Source organism: Oncorhynchus gorbuscha, linkage group LG09, assembly GCF_021184085.1.
Source record: "Oncorhynchus gorbuscha isolate QuinsamMale2020 ecotype Even-year linkage group LG09, OgorEven_v1.0, whole genome shotgun sequence".
Taxonomy (NCBI): domain Eukaryota; kingdom Metazoa; phylum Chordata; class Actinopteri; order Salmoniformes; family Salmonidae; genus Oncorhynchus; species Oncorhynchus gorbuscha.
Window position 1 is genome coordinate 40,382,675 of NC_060181.1, and position 16,649 is coordinate 40,399,323.

The window sequence follows — 16,649 nt, forward strand, 5'->3', positions numbered from 1 at the left end:
ACAATGACATTCTCTGTTCTCAGTGTGGGGCATACAGAATATACCCTATTACAACAATTTATTCAGTGCACTATTGCTTGGTTCCATTGCTAGATTTGAGCTGTGTTTTTCAACATCAACACAGACTGAAGAAAATAGACCATTAACATATGAGGGCAAAAAGTCAATTTTATTAAAAATGTCCATATAACATTTATTAAAATCTATTAAAATTACTATTTCATCCACTTCCATTTGGGTCTGGGTTCAGGGTGACCCGGGGGTCCCAGAGTTGAAAATAAATACATACGAGTGAAGCTGCAGGGTCCTATCACTTGCTCTTTTACTCTCTCCCTTTTTGTGTTTTCCTCTTCCCGCAGTCACTTCATTCCTCACTCATCACAGTGAACCAGATAAAAGTAGGGATGCACATGTGGTTCAACACTGAACACAGTAGGAAAAGAAAGTGGGAATACACTGGAGTAAAAGGAGGTCTACTCAATTGTATTTTTAAAAACATGACTGACTAACAGCACTATGTAGTTTGATGTCTTAACTTATGAGTACCATAATAAAGAATAGTTCTGTCTGTCAGAGTCCCTCTGTAGTGTGATACTGCTTGTATGAACTTGTAACAAATGACTAGTTTCACCTTTGAAATGTTATTTTGTCTGTGTGTGTACAAGTGTGTGTTTGCCAGGGTCAAACTGGGAACAGTTAAAAAATAGGACATAATTGTGTGTGTATTTAAGAAATGCTAAAATAATGGAATAAATCTGTGTGTGTGTCTGTGTGTGTACACATGTCTGGTCGGGGTTTGTAGATCTTCCATAATTCATTGAATTTAAAAAAAAAGAGCTTAGCTCACTTAGCTCCTACAATCGCTCTTCCTCTCAATAACTCCATACATTCACCTCTCTCCAACTCTATCGGCGGGAGAATCTGTTCTTGAAAGCTTTGATAGTTTTAGCCATCATGGGGGCGATTTCTGCAAGACAAACAGACGTGACATTGTAACAGCAGAAAAGTTAGCCAAGCAGACATGTTCTCAACACAGATTAAAGTCAACATTTTTTAAAACAGAAAAAAAACATATATATTATTTATTTTTTACATGAATGTTGGGTCCAATTGTTTTTGAAAGAAAAGCAAATTTTTTGTCCATTAATATAACTTCAAATTGATCAGAAATACAGTGTAGACATTGTTAATGTTGTAAATGACTACTGTAGCTGGAAACGGCAGGTTTTTATTGGAATATCTACATAAGCGTACAGAGGCCCATTATCAGCAACCATCACTCCTGTGTTCCAATGGCGCGTTGTGTTAGCTAATCCAAATTTATAATTTTAAAAGGCTAATTGATGATTAGAAAACCATTTTGCAATTATGTTAGCATAGCTGAAAACTGTTGTGTTGATTAAAGAAGCAATAAAACTGGCCTTCTTTAGACTAGTTGTGTATCTGAAGCATCATTTGTGGGTTGGATTACAGGCTCAAAAATGTCCAGAAACAAATAACTTTCGTCTGAAACTCGTCAGTCTATTCTTGTTCTGGGAAATGAAGGCTATTCTATGTGAGAAATTGCCAAGAAACTGAAGATCTCGTACAACACTGTGTACTACTCCCTTCACAGAACAGCGCAAACTACCTCTAACCAGAATAGAAATAGGAGTGAGAGGCCCCTGTGCACCACTGAGCAAGAGGACAAGTACATTCGTCTGTCTAGTTTGAGAAACAGACAGCTCACAAGTCCTCAACTGGCAGCTTCATTAAACAGCACCCACAAAACACCAGTCTCAACAGCAACAGTGAAGAGGCGACTCTGGGATGCTGGCCTTCTAGGCAGAATTGCAAAGAAAAAGCATAATCTCAGACTGGCCAATAAAAAGAAAAGATTAAGATGAGCAAAATAACACAGACACTGGACAGAAGAACTTGGCCTAGAAGGCCAGCATTCCAGAGTCACCTCTTCACTGTTGAGACGGGTGTTTTGCGGGTACTATTTAATGAAGCTGCCAGTTGAGGACTTGTGAGGCGTCTGTTTCTCAAACTAGACACTCTAATGTACTTGTCCTCTTGCTCAGTAGTGCACCAGGGCCTCCCACTCCTCTTTCTACAGATTTTGCTGTTCTGTGAAGGAAGTAGTCATCTACAACATTAACAAAAGTCTACACTGTATTTCTGATCAATTTTGACATTTTAAAATGGATAAAAACTGTGCTTTTATTTAAAAAACAAGGACATTTCTAAGTGACCCCAAACGTTTGAACGCGAGTGTACATTTCTGCACCCATTTTCTCACACACACGATACTCACTTTTGACCTGTGGCTTGTTGTCTCTTGCGCTGGGGCAACCCCCCACTGCTGGGGCCTGAGGAGCGAGAGGTCTCAGGGGGACTGTCGTGAGAGGAGGAGAAGCTGGGTTCAGCCAACTGAGAGCTATAAGACATGGCTGGCCTTATTCTGAAGAAGAAAAAAAAACACAGGAAGGACGATCCAATCAGTGTACAGGAATATACAAAACAATATAGATAATAGTATGTTTTCAAGCCTGGGGGGGCATTATAAGCACCATCTACATCACTTAATAGTTCTCAAAATCAGCATTTCAAGAAAGTTTCTATTTGCTCTTCTTTACTCATGTAGTCTAGCTGCTATATCCTCAACCCGTCGTCAGATTGAACAACTGTCTCGCTTTCTTTTCCTATCAAGCTTTCACAATGTCTCTGAAGCTTGCCGTCTCCCTGCATGTTCGGGGACGGCCAGAAAACGTCAGAATGTCTGCCTCTATTCCATTTCATTCAGTGTGTTGAAACTTTATGATATCTTATGACTACTCATTCATTCTTCAAAACAGGACATATTTTCCATCAAATTTTGGATACAAATATGCTGAAGTGCATATTATATTAAGTTATACACAGAAATGATTGGCTGAATGCTATGAATATGTAAGTGCCAGCATATCAGAATGTTTGATGGTGGTGGAGAGATTAAAGGAATTCTGGAATGTTTGTATGTGCTCTTCTCTTTCAGCCTCTCCATCCTCACCCTGACACCAGATTGAACACTGGGAAATCTTTCGCTTTAGTCTTTTGCTTTTCCTGTTTAACATATGGTCCTCTGGCTACTCTGGCATCCCTGAAGCTGTGTGTCCTCCTGCAAGTTCAGAACAGCTAGAAAATGTCAGGGGGAGTTTCAGCATTTTATTTAAATGTAAGGAATCGTAATCCCTGTGTGAACTTGATAACCTTTATAACTTCCCATGATGACGTTGCAACAATTCACATAGAATCATAACGGTCGGCCTCCCGAGTGGCACAGCGGTCTAAGGCACTGCAGTGCAGAGGTGTCAATACAGACCCGGGTTCAATCCCGGAATCTTTTTGAACGGGAGTCCCATAGGGCAGCAGACAATTGGCCCACGTCGTTAGGGGAGGGTGTGGCCGGGGGGGGGCTTTACTTGGCTCATCGCGATCTAGCGACTCCTTGTGGCAGGCCGAGCGCCTACAGGCTGACCTCGGTTTTCAGTTGAACTGTGTTTCCTCCGACACATTGGTGCAGCTGCCTTCCGGGTTAAGCGGGTGGGTGTTAAGAAGCACGGTTTGGTGGGTCATGTTTCTGAGGACGCATGACTTGACCTTCACCTCCCGACCCAGTTGGGGAGTTGCAGAGATGAGACAAGATAAAAATTGGGATGGAAATCATAACGGTCAACTTGTTGATGAAAATATGATCTAGTGAACCTTTGAGAATACGTTTGAGAGTCTGAATTACATGTTAGCATACAAAGTTACCATTCAGCCAATCATATCTTCAGATAAGGAAATTAAGTAGGAAAAAATAAACACAGAAGTGCATGCAGTACTATGCAGTGTTTGATAGTGGTATGCACACTAGTGTCCACATACTTGATCGGAGCAGCAGCTGCGGTGGAGCTGGCAGTGGAGGTACTTGTGGTGCCAAACTTCTCCTGTCGCCGGCGGACATCACGTGGAGGTTTTGCGACCGAGTTCACAAATGCCATTTTAACCTGTCGACCTGCGAGGAAAAAACACACACACACACAGTACCAGTTAAAGAATAATATCTAAGACATCAAAACTATGAAATAACACATATGGAATCATGTAGTAACCAAACAACAAATCAAAATATATTTTATATTCTTCAAAGTAGCCACCCTTTGCCTTTGACAGCTTTGCACACTCTGGAATTTTCTCAACCCGCTTCACCTGGAATCCTTTTCCGACAGTCTGGAAGGAGTCCCCACATTTGGTAAGCACTTGTTGGCTGCTTTTCCTTCACTCTGCGGTCCAACTCATCCCAAATCATCTCAATTGGGTTGAGGTCGTGCGATTGTGGAGGACAGGTCATCTGATGCAGCACTCAATCACTCTCCTTCTTGGTCAAATAGCCCTTACACAACCTGGAGGAGTGTTGGGTCATTGTCCTGTTGAAAAACAAATGATATCCAATCTGGTTTGCACTTAGTGGGACTGGCGTATCACTGCAGAATGCTGGCGTAGCCATGCTGGTTAAGTGTGCCTTGAATTCTAAATAAATCACAGACAGTGTTACCAGCAAAACATCTCCACACCATCACACCTCCTCCTCCATACTTCACGGACGGAACCACACATGTGGAGATCAAAGGTTATGTATGTAACCACGGTTATGTGAGCTATATGGATCACTCCAATTTATTGGTATTACTCCGCGGCAGAGGGATACATCCGAGATGAGGATTTACAGATTTACTCCCGTGTACACATGTATCACGGCTGGAGTCTGCCCCTATATATAGACCCCATGGCTGCAATACATGTTCTCCAAATGATTTTTGAAGCACGTCTAGCACTGTCGAGGATTGTAGTACATTAGTATACCCGTACCAGATTTAGCTGGTGGTAGAGGGAACTGGCCAGCCAGCAGTGAAATCCCAGCGCAGGACCGAGATGTAGGGGCCGCCAATGTGGAAGGGGGGGGGTCTCGGCACAGTCCCTGGAAGGGGAGGCGACGCCCATGACTGCTGAACCAACCGCAGAGGGAGGTGCCACATTTACCCGATAGTACCTAGCAAAGGTGCAAGAGGAATCCCAGCTGGCCGCAGCACAGAAAGCATGATTGGCACTCCTCTCAGTAGAGCCCAGGACGCAGCCACACCTCGTGTTGAATGTGCCACCACAGATCCCAGCACTGGCCTGCATTGAGCGGGTCCTAGCTGGACGCAGGCAACGAACCCACTTCATAAGCCTGGAGACCAAGGGATGGCACCCCACTGGCCTGTCCATCCACCCCACAAGGCAGGCAGATATAGCAGCCAAATACCTTCTCAGTGTAGAGGCTGCAAAGCCCTCATCCAAGCGAGACTGCAGGTATTGGAGGACACTCTGCACCCCACGAGGCACAACCTCAATAACAGTGCGCTAAAAGCAGAACAACCACCAGCGCAACTGGCATGCCGCGGTTGTAGCCGCTGCCCTTGCGCTCTGCATGGTGTTCATTACACCCTCCTGTAGCCCTTATGTGGACCATTGGTGCCGTTCAGTGGCCAAGCCCACAGACTGAGGCGGTGGGGTCTCGGATACCCCAGAGTTCCCCCACGGCAGCTTCTCCCAGGTCCAAGGCGACGGTCAGTGACCTATGGCCTGAGGCGGCAGCATGAACCGTCTCAGGGTCTCTCAATCCCTACGAACCTTATCGGTCTGTTCCAGAATGTCATCAGCCCCTAAGCCAAAAGTCAGCGCTGGGGTGATGGGGAGAGTGGCACTGGGAGAGTGGCTCTGGAGAGCAGCTGGCAGACGGGATTGGGCCAGCCAGAGATGGCGACAGGAGGTAACCACTTGCGCCATGGCCCGTCTGTTGGCACGGGCCACATCCCTCCTGGAGCAGGGAAATCAGGCAAGACACCTCCATCGCTTCCCGGAGGAGCTCCTCTGTGCCCTTCTACAGCCGGAGCAACAGAGTATGCAGGTAGGCCTGCAGCTGCATGGTAAGGCAGCTGGGTAAGGCAGCCAAGAAAGCAGAGGGATCCATGTGTGGCTTTCAAGTCTGCATCAAAGACTCTGGGGGTCCCGGCTTCAGTGGCAGGTTCCGTCCTATAATCTCCTGGTGCAGGAGGACCATGGCAGCTATCATGGTGTCTTTGAGCGGGTACTCCCAGAGGCCAAATGACTCTGTGCCTGCAAACATAACTCCATGGTCCAGTCTCTGCTGCAACACCTCGCAGAACTCAGCAGAGATGGAGAGTCATCACTATCCACTAGTTTGATGTCCAGGGCAGTGGCTACCCAAGTGAGTAGGTTCCTCATAGCCTCTCGAGCCGCCGGGGGTGATGCATCCCCGCTGCCGGCTTCTGATGGCCTGTCAGCCCCGCTCACGGTGATGAACAGTGCCAGCATCGTCCTCCAGGAACAGCCTATCAACCTCCTACCGCAGGACGGAATCGTATGCATACGGAATCGTAGTGTAACGCTAATGAAACAAGTACGACAAACCACGGGCGGAAGATACAGATCAAATGAGTGCAGCGAGTGGAGCACCTCCATGAAAGATATTACACTTACAAGTGACTTAACAGAGCAAACCGCAGAAAGTTTGTACCTCAAACCACACGGACATCCACCGAGAAAATGAAAGAAAACGTGTGTCGCGGCCATGGGGTCTATATATAGGGGCGGACCCCAGCCGTGATACAGGTGTACACAGGAGTAAATCTGCAAATCCTCAACTCGCATGTATCCCTCCGCCGCAGAGTGATACCAAGATAATGGAGTGATCCAATATAGTGAAACATAACATCCGTTCACCTACTCTGCGTCTCACAAAGACACGGAGGTTAGAACAAAAAATCTCAAAATCAGGACACAGACCAAAGGACAGATTTCCACCGGTCTCATGTCCATTGCTCGTATTTCTTGGCCCAATCAAGTCTCTTCTTATTATTGGTGTCCTTTAGTAGTGGTTTCTTTGCAGTAATTTAACCATGAGGACCTGATTACCGCAATCTCCTCTGAACAGTTGATTTTGATGTGTCTGTTACGTGAATTCTGTCAAGCATTTATGTGGGCTACAATTTCTGAGGCAGATAACTCTAATGAACTTATCCTCTGTAGCAGAGGTAACTCTGGGTCTTCCTTTCCTGTGGCAGTCCTCATGAAAGCCAGTTTCATCATAGAGCTTGATGGTTTTTGCGACTGCACCTGAAGAAACTTTCTGGATTGACTGACCTTCATGTCTTAAAGTAATGATGGACTGTTGTTTTTCTTTGCTTATTTGAGCTGTTCTTGCCATAATATGGACTTGGTATTTTACCAAATAGGGCTATCTTCTGTATTCCACCCCTACTGATAGGCTCAAACCCATTAAGAAGGAAAGACATTCCACAAATTAACAAGGCACACCTGTTAATTGAAATGCATTCCATGTGACTACCTCATGAAGCTGGTTGAGGGAATGCCAAGTGTACAAGGCTGTCAAAGGAAAAGGGTGGCTACTTTGAAAAATCTCAAATATATTTTGATTTGTTTAACACTTTTTTGGTTACTACATGACTCCATATGTGTTATTTAATAGTTTTGATGTAGAAAATAGTAAAAATAAAATAAAAACCCTGGAATGAGTAGGTGTGTCCAAACCTTTGACTGGTACTGTATATACACATATGCTCACTCAAAATAAACACCCTCAGTACACTTTCATGGATGAAATAACTCCTAGTAATAAGTACTGTATAGTAGGATCCAGTTCATAGATAGGACATAGAAAACCTTTGGGCTTGTTGGCATGGGCAGAGCTGATGTTTTGGGTGAGCTTGAGCAGGCGCTCCTCCCGCTCGTCGTGTTTCCGCAGGTACATCTCCCGCCATGATTCGTACTCCTGGGGCGTCTCACGCTTGAAGTCACGCTGGCAGTGGCGTTGCCAAAGCTCATCAGAGTCCTCCATAAAACACTGAGAGGAAAATTTGGGGTTAAAATTATAAAATACAATACAATTTACAAGAGTGTTGACAGGAAATACAGTGCCTTCAGAAAGTATTCATATCCCTTGAATTATTCCACATTTTGTTGTGTTACAGCCTGAATTCAAAATTGATTGAATATATATTTTTTCCCCTCACCCATCTACCCAAACCAAATGTGACGACCCTCCCACTCTGTCTGCCGAAGTCTCTCTCTTTGCTCTTGTTTTCCTTAATAGGATGTCAGTGGGCGGAGCCAGGAGGGTCATCATTGAAGTGGGACACACCTGGGTTCGGGTGTGTCCCAGCATAAATGCATCTCATTCCCCATTCATTGAGGAGACTCTCTCCACGCAGACACAGATTTTGGTTGTTTGCGTTGGCAACTTTCAACACCCATCATTATCACATTTATGCACGCAACCACTCACACCATTGTTAATTATATTTAGTTTACTTTTGTTAATAAATATTTTGTTATTCCTTATCTCCACGTTGTCTCCCTTTTTGTTACGCACTTTGAGCCGTTTGTGATAAGTGGGGGCTCGTCCGGGATCATAAGGTTGGTTCCTAGACATTTTGGCATATAGCACTTTATTGTATTATGAAGGACTAATACTAGTGTGGTGTGGCTTGCTAGTATGTGTGTTGTGTTTGGGAAAAAATGTGGAATTAATGTTAAACTCTGTAGGGGCATTGTTTGCATCTTTTGTTACAGCTTGTTTGAGTTGTAATGTTTGGTGGCCAGTACTAGTTGCCTTTTGTTTGGTAAACTTGCCACTGCGGTGGATAGTTTGTGTGCTGCGTTGGAAAAAGTACATTGGTTAGTTTCCTGGCCCCTGCCAAGGCTGGAGACTTGTTCTACTCGCTGTTGGTTAATTGGTCTGAGGTGAGTACAATCGTCTGTGTACCTCCAGTGGGAGATTTGGGAGTGTAGTGACACTAGCTACCCAGAGCTAGAGCCTTTTAAACTCTGCTAGGCTTAGCGACATGTTTCACTTTGGAATACGTTGGGCATGCTTATTGTGTTGTCTGGACTGAACAGTTGTCTCGGGCACATCCGTGGCTTGGGACTCTGCCAGTGTGGCTTATTTCCTTGCCAGTGGGCTACAGTGCCTAACTACCCACTGCAAATCCACATGAAGATTAGGGTTGAGTTACTGTAGGTTTTGGGGAAGCTCCATATCTCATCTCTTCCGTGATGCCCAGTATGATTGTCATTTCTCTGTGTGGTCTGTGTTCAGCAGAGGGGAAGAATGAGATTATTTGTATTTTTTCTTGTGACTATGGTGTCTTAGATGCGTTCATTCGCTTTTCATCAGAGGAACTGTTAGAATTATGTACTAAAGAACAGTTGAGGTTGCTGAACACTACAAGGTTGAAATTGGTGATAAACGTCTAAAATTCTATTAGGTTAATCTGATGGAGTGCTATTCTTGAAGTTACCACTGGGGCAGCCTCTGAGGACTCTCTGTCTCCCTGTAACGTCAATGGCCACGCCATCGGTTAGTCCTAGTAGTGTCCCTTTTGAACTGCAGAAACCTGCTTCTGTTACAGCTAGAGCATGATTGTGTAAAATATGAAAATGAATTGGAATTTAAAAAGGTTTTGGAGCGTGCTAAAAATCAAGCTGCAGCTAGAGCCTGTTAGGGAAGGAAAACTCAGGGGAGAGTTTGCTCTGGGAAGGTGACCCAGATGTACCTAGGGGTCGCTCCTCTTTTGGTCGTGCCCCGGACACATTTGATGTTGCATTCCATCTCAATGTGCGGCACATCCGGGGGACTTATGTCGTTGCGCTACAGGTCGGTAGTTTACCGCAGTGTTCTTGGGCACAGGGACTATGGTGGTCTGCTTAACTTGTTGGTATTACAGACTCAGACAGGTTGAAAATATCAGTGAAGACACTTGCCAGTTGGTCAGCGCATGTACACGCCTTCGTAATCTGTCTGGCCCGAGGGCCTTGTGAATGTTGACCTGTTTAAAGGTCTCACTCACATCGGCTGGAGAGTGATCACACAGTCATCCGGAACAGATGGTCTCCTGCATGTTTGTTATTTGCCTCGAAGCAAGCATAGAATTAGTTTAGCTTGTCTGGTAGGCTTGCGTCACTGTGCAGCTCTTTGTAGTCTAATGTTTTGCAAGCCCTGCCACATCTGTCAGAGCCGGTGTAGTACGATTCAATCTTAGGCCTGTATTGACGCTATGCCTGTTTGAAGGTTCATCATAGGGCATAGCGGGACTTAGAAGCTTCCGGGTTATATTCCCGCTCCTTGAAAGTGGCAGCTCTACCCTTTAGCTCATGATGCCTGTAATCCATGGCATGTACACTGTTTTATTGACTGAGTCACTGGTGCTTCCTGCTTATTCTTAGACAAATACATTTAATCCTAGTAAAAAATCCCTGTCTCAGGTCAGTTAGGATCACCAATTATTTTTTTTAAGAATGAAATGTCAAGTGATTTTATTTCAGCTTTAAGTTCTTTCATCACATTCCCAGTGGGTTAGAAGTTTACATACACTCAATTAGTAGTTGTGTAGCCTTCCACAAGCTTCCCACAATAAGTTGGGTGAATTTTGGTCATGACAGAGCTGGTGTAACTGAGTCAGGTTTGTCATGCTTTTTCAGTTCTGCCCACAAATGTTCTATAGGATTTGGCCACTCCAATACCTTGACTGTTGTCCTTAAGCCATTTTGCCACACCTTTGGAAGTATGCTTGGGGTCATTGTCCATTTGGAAGACCCATTTGCAACCAAGCTTTAACTTCCTGACTGATGTCTGAGATATTGCTTCAATATATCCACAATTCTCCTACCTCATGAAGTGTACCAGTCCCTCCTGCAGCAAAGCACCCCCACAACATGCTGCCACCCATGCTTTAAATACATCCACAGGTATCCCTCCAATTGACTCAAATTGTCAATTAGCTTTTAAAGAAGCAATTGGATTTTTCCAACTTGTTTAAAGGCACAGTCAACGTTGGCCACTAGGCTACCTGCCGCCCCTAGAGCGTTGGACTAGTAACTGAAATCTGTCATTCTGCCCCTGAACAAGGCCGTTATTGAAAATAAGATTTGTTTCTTAACTGACTTGTCTATGTAAACTTCTGACCCAAAATCTGTCTAATCAATTGATGGGGACATTACTTATCATGCACAAAGTAGATGCCAAAACTCTAGTTAACAAGAAATGAGTTTTAATAAACTTTTGACTTCAACTGACCATTTCATACCGGCTGAGGGGTTGTGCATTCATACTTTCATTGTGTCTGTTACCTGATTGCACTGCTCAATGCGGTAAAGCTGTTCTGGGGTGCATCGCTCTAGTACTGGTTCCAGTATCTCAAAAGGCACGCCTCCCACCTCATCAATTGCTGGACAAACATACAGTATCTCATTATACAATGACACAATCGGCAGGGTGTCAAGCACCTAAGTAAACAATGATAGTGTGATTTGAAAATTGTCAGGAACACATTTCCTGGATTTAGACTATATAACAAGTCCTAGAGGAGTAAGACACTAACAGTCAATGTTTTGTGGGAGTGTAATGTTAACAAAGAGCAACACGTGACGTTCTGGTTTTAATGATTTTGAGAGTGTGGATAAAAGTTGGCAAGCAGCCATAAAACCACACAATTAAGTTGGTGTTTGAACAATAGACCATTATAAATGAGGTAAATTGTCCTTACCTTCTGGGAGATGTTAGGTGTAGGACATTAACATGTACATGTGATAAGACACTGAAATAAAACTTAAGCATTATAATTACATGGCATTCACAGTGTCACTAGGAGACAACACTCACAGTCAATGTTGTTTTGTAGCACCCTGATGCACTGCTCGTACAGACTCATCATCTTGGGCAGATAAGACGTCTTCGAACCCGAGTAGACGGTCATTTTAGAGTTAAAGCGTCTCCCAGTGAAGCCAGTGTCCTCCTCGGCTTCATTTGACACAGGACCTGCCGGAAAGAGGTGAAAAGTTAAGCATGACATATTGCTGACAATCAGAACTAACTGGTTTAGGGCTAGAGAGTAATACATACTTATATTAACACATTTACACAAAATCTACTACCAATATCCACACTATCATAACACAGAATGAATCAATGTATTGGGAATGCAATCTGTTGTACAGTATTATGGATATTGGGAAGTACACACACACAGTGTGAAGGAGGAACCAACTTTTTTTTAAAGTACCTTTACGCCGCTGAGGGGACAATGGTGTGAGATCAATGGAAGGCAGAGGTCTGTAGTAAGGCTGGATGGCCGGCAGAGGGATATCAGGCAGTGTGGACACAACCTCGACCACCTGGGGTGAAAGAGGAAGAGTTCAGTCAAGAAGCTGAGAACATTTATGGGAAAATCAGGGTCAGGGCAACTGGTTAATAAAAACATACACGATCGGAAGGACTTACTGTCCAGTACCAAAAATTAATTTGCAGCAAATATAACATACGCATGATCGAGTGAGGAAAAGTTCAGTGAAAGTCTTCTTACCCTCCTGCGTTTCTCAGGCACCGGGGGTCGTTGCCGTTGGGGTCTGGGCTGGATCAGCCCTCTTGCTGCGGTTCCCGTTTGCCTTGCTGGGCTTGGACTCCTTGGAGGAGGAAGGGGCAGCAGGCGAAGGCTGGACAGGAGGACGAGGTGTGTGGTGGTGGGAGGAGGGCCGACTGCTGCTGCTGGGCTTCTTCTTCTTCTTAGTGGGCGTAGGGGCGTCATATGTGAGGAAGGATTCAAACGACACGGTGGGGGTATCAAATGCCTCTTCTGCCTGCTCCTCAGGTGTCTGGGCTAATATAGGAGAGTCCCTAGGTTCACGTGACCTCCCTAAAGAGTAAGGAGAACAGGGAAGGATGTTATGGGATGTATATTTTTATTTGTGGGGGGGGGGGTAGACGTGTGAGACAACCAACACCTTTAAGGGTCAAATTAATGGAGAAATGCTAACAATCACTACTATCATCACCTATTTTAATCACCCATAGCAGTACCGTTACAGAGTTCTGATGAAAAACACCATGGGTCACCATATCCACAATACAGTAAAGTTCTTATTATCCCACATATATAAATATAATACAAAATTGGAAAAACATCTATTAGCAGACCAATACTGACTCAAAGATTGAAAGAGGCATCTATGGAATAGGATGACATTTGAGAACCAGCCTCTCTGTAAATGTCACAATGACACAGAAGTCACAACGAACTTGTCTCAGCAAACACATTCGGCAGCACACTCACCTTCACTTCCCCCTCTCTTGTCCTTCTTGCTCTCGTGCTGCGTGGAGTGCCGACTGTGCTTGGAGGCCTTGCCACTGTGCTGCGGTTCCTTCCCCACGCTGCTCTTCTTTCCTTCGCCACCACGGCTGCTCGCCTGGGCGTGACGTTGCCGTCTCTCCTCGCCCCGGTCGCCGTGGGAACCGTGATGCTCCCTCCCAGGCTCTTTTTGCGGTTTGGCATGTCGGACCTCTTTGCGAGGGGGGCTGGGCGCGGGCTCTGGCTCTTCCTCCGTGGGGCTCTCGTAGCCCTCCGACTGGTACCCCCCTCGTTGGCCACCGTGGCCAACCTGTGGGGGGCTGTAGTGGTGCTGAGGGGGGGAGGGGGAGTAGTTTGTGCTGTAGCCTCTTTCCTCCTCCTCTTCGTCGTCCTCCTCTACATGAGGAGGCGGCTCCTCCGGGGATAGTTCCCGGACACGTTCGCGCCTCCCGTCCTTTCCCTCGGAGCTGCGAGGGTGCACGTGTGTCCGTACATCCTTCGCGTTGCCGGGTCTGTGAGGAAGAAGAAAAACATTAAAGCTACACTTCAGTAGAATCCAGATGAAAATACGAAAATGAAGACGAAGAATCAGAAGAAATCCCCTCAGTAATAACGTACCTTTCAGCAGACGGGGTGGGAACCAGTTTCTTCCACTTGGCCACAAGGCTCTTCGCAAGATCTCCAGCAAGATCATGTTTCCGGAACGAATTCACAGTTTTTCCTACTCCAGTTTCCTGCACCGGAGAGAACAAAATATAAGCGGGACACAGATAGTAGTAGGGTGTCCTCCTCATCAGAACATTGTTTTGACACTAGTGTCATTGAGAGAAACATGGGTGGTTTGTATAGATTCAGGAGCTCTAATGGTTAAGTGAGCAGGCCAACACTCTTAGTATTGCACATAAAATGGGCCACATTAGCATTATTGCCCATGGTAAAAGGAAGTGAGCATGCTCTGAAGGTTGCTTGACAATAATAAAAAGCACATCAACTCCTATAGGGAAACTGGCTACACAGGGCCACATCATCCGGTTGCATAACCGAAGACTGTATTTGGCTTCCTCTTCTAAAGAGCACTTTGCAGTGACTGAGGAACTAGGGCGCAATGCAATCAATGTGGGGCTTTTGAGACTAAAGAAAGAGATACTATCAAAATCGTGACATGAGCATTTTTACATTTGTCATTTAGCAGACGCTCTTATCCAGAGCAACTTACAGTAGTGAGCGTGCACTGATTTATAAAAATACAAATTAGAACCCACTATCTGGCGTTGCAAGCACCATGCTCTACCAACAGCCACACAGGACCATGCATTATTTCAAAATCTTACCACAAGGATATCCACAGTCATAGGCACCTCCCCCAGCCTTTTGAGGTTCTTCAGGAGCTAAATAGTGCAAATACAGAAGATTTACACTGTGCTCACTACATCATTGGTACTGATTGACCTAACTAGCCTGATTCTTGAGAAAAACAGTCTGCAAAGTGCACAAAATTCAGGTATGCCAAAAGGGAGGACAGAGCTGGTTAAAGGTAATGGTCAGGTGAATTCAAGGCTGCTGAGCATTGAATGAATGAAAACATAGCGACATAACAATATTTACAAAATCACAGCATTGACATGGGTATACTGCGTGAAAGCGTACGCTAGCGTTATCTGTGTAAAAGTGTAGGCCTACTGGTAGTTGACTTTGTAGGCTATATATGACAAACTGTGTCGTACTTTGAGGATGTATTTGAGTCAGAAATTGACAAATGTGCCCGAATTGCGCACTGTCATGGCTCATCAAGATGTGTCCGTTGTCGTGGCCTATGGGGGTTGTGAGGTAGGCTAGTTACGCATATCCGGAGAGGTTGTGTTTACTAAAGTCGATCAGCTGATAAAAATCCACCCCGACACGGCAGTGTGTGCAGGGATTGCGTTGTTCAATGAGACACAATCAAGAAACTGCCGACATCACAATAACGCAGCACAACCCAAATGTATTGTTGTTGCCCTTCAAATTTGGACTGGTCCATGAGTGAAGTGCAACAATCTACCAACAAGGCCCGTGCTGATGTTGCTGTCACTCGATCGTGGAGCTTATACAATCGGTGTCGTTTCTTGAACACTAGCTAGATGGCTACATTATTAGCATTTGAAAGTGGCAATGTCCGTTGGCTCCAAAGCATAAAGAACAGTTCTGCGGACTTGGCAGGTAGCTCGGGGACTCGGTTAAACTTAACATGAACTATGGTTAAGAAACACAGTTAGTTGGCTAAGTTACGCATCGTGATCTTAGAAAAATCAGTCGCTAACGACATTCGCGGAACTACCTGCCACGCTACAATATCTGAAAACATTCTAGCGAGCCGAAGCCATCCGCTACAGCCTTGCCATTTCATTCTGGGCCTTACGACTATTACCTTGCGAGGCTCTAGGTTTTCGGAGAGCCGAGACTGAAGTCTCTCCACCACTTCCAACAGCTCCTCCGCCATGTTTAGTGCTGGTGTCCTGTGACCCGGAAGCTGCTTCATTACAGCAGAAATGGGTCCGCACTGTCCTATCCGCTGCTTCAGTCAGCCTGCAGTTGACATGGAGATTGACGGAACTACGCAATAATAACAGCTGACAAAGGATAAACCTGTTTGACGATGAAAGGTCCAATGCAGACGTTTTTTTATATATTTTTTTTATCTCAATGTAAAATCATTTCTGGGTAACAATTAAGTACCTTACTGTGATTGAGTTAAATTAAAATGGTCAAAAAGAAAAAAAATCCCTTTGAGTCCAGAACCAGAACTCCGACACAGTGGCCCATTAATGTGTTGTCTGCAGCATTTGGTCACATGACAGCTCGATCAGCGGTTTGATTTGATTTACCAGCATGTCAACACAGCCAGGATCATAGTCTAACGTATTTCGTAGAATTTTGGTGTATTTCACCCTGCATGTTTGCGTTTAGTTCGTTCAGTTTCCCAAATATGTTTGTTACATAGCCACATTTTATTTTGTTATACAGAAAGTCAACAAAGTATTTTTTGTTTGTTTCACAGACATTGTGATTGACAGCAGTTTCTTTCTCAATTATTTTTTCCCCCCAACACTCCCCCTCGATAACCACCAAGCCTCAGTGTGCAATAGAACATTGTCATGCTCTGATCCCATATCTCCACATAGTTTTGCCAACAGGCGTGCGCGATTTAGGTTACAGTCGAAGTTACCTGCTGCATATCCCCCGAGTTGTGCGCTCAGGTCTTTTGCCGACAGTTGCTGCGGTGTATCCATCACAGCTCAGAGGGTGTATCATACAGTGCGTCCACATAGCAGAGGGAGACACATTCATAACTAGAGTACAGAGGCTTTCTGCCATCCCTTAATAGATGTAGCCCCATCTGTACAATAGCCCACCATTCGATCTCATGGAACCTGTTTTTCGTCAATATAGCCACGC

The 16,649-nt window shown here is 44.9% G+C and overlaps 1 pseudogene across 1 annotated transcript; it reads right to left on the reverse strand.

Moving 5' to 3' along the window:
• Window positions 1-150: 150 nt before the first annotated feature.
• LOC124043617 lies at window positions 151-15,808 on the reverse strand (annotated as a pseudogene). The gene is made up of 12 exons (XR_006840354.1): window positions 15,622-15,808; window positions 14,546-14,602; window positions 13,833-13,948; window positions 13,200-13,726; window positions 12,453-12,782; window positions 12,153-12,264; window positions 11,753-11,908; window positions 11,221-11,318; window positions 7,756-7,936; window positions 3,895-4,024; window positions 2,300-2,446; window positions 151-967 (listed from the first exon to the last, which is right to left on the reverse strand). The product of XR_006840354.1 is annotated as an elongin-A-like (transcript).
• Window positions 15,809-16,649: the final 841 nt, after the last annotated feature.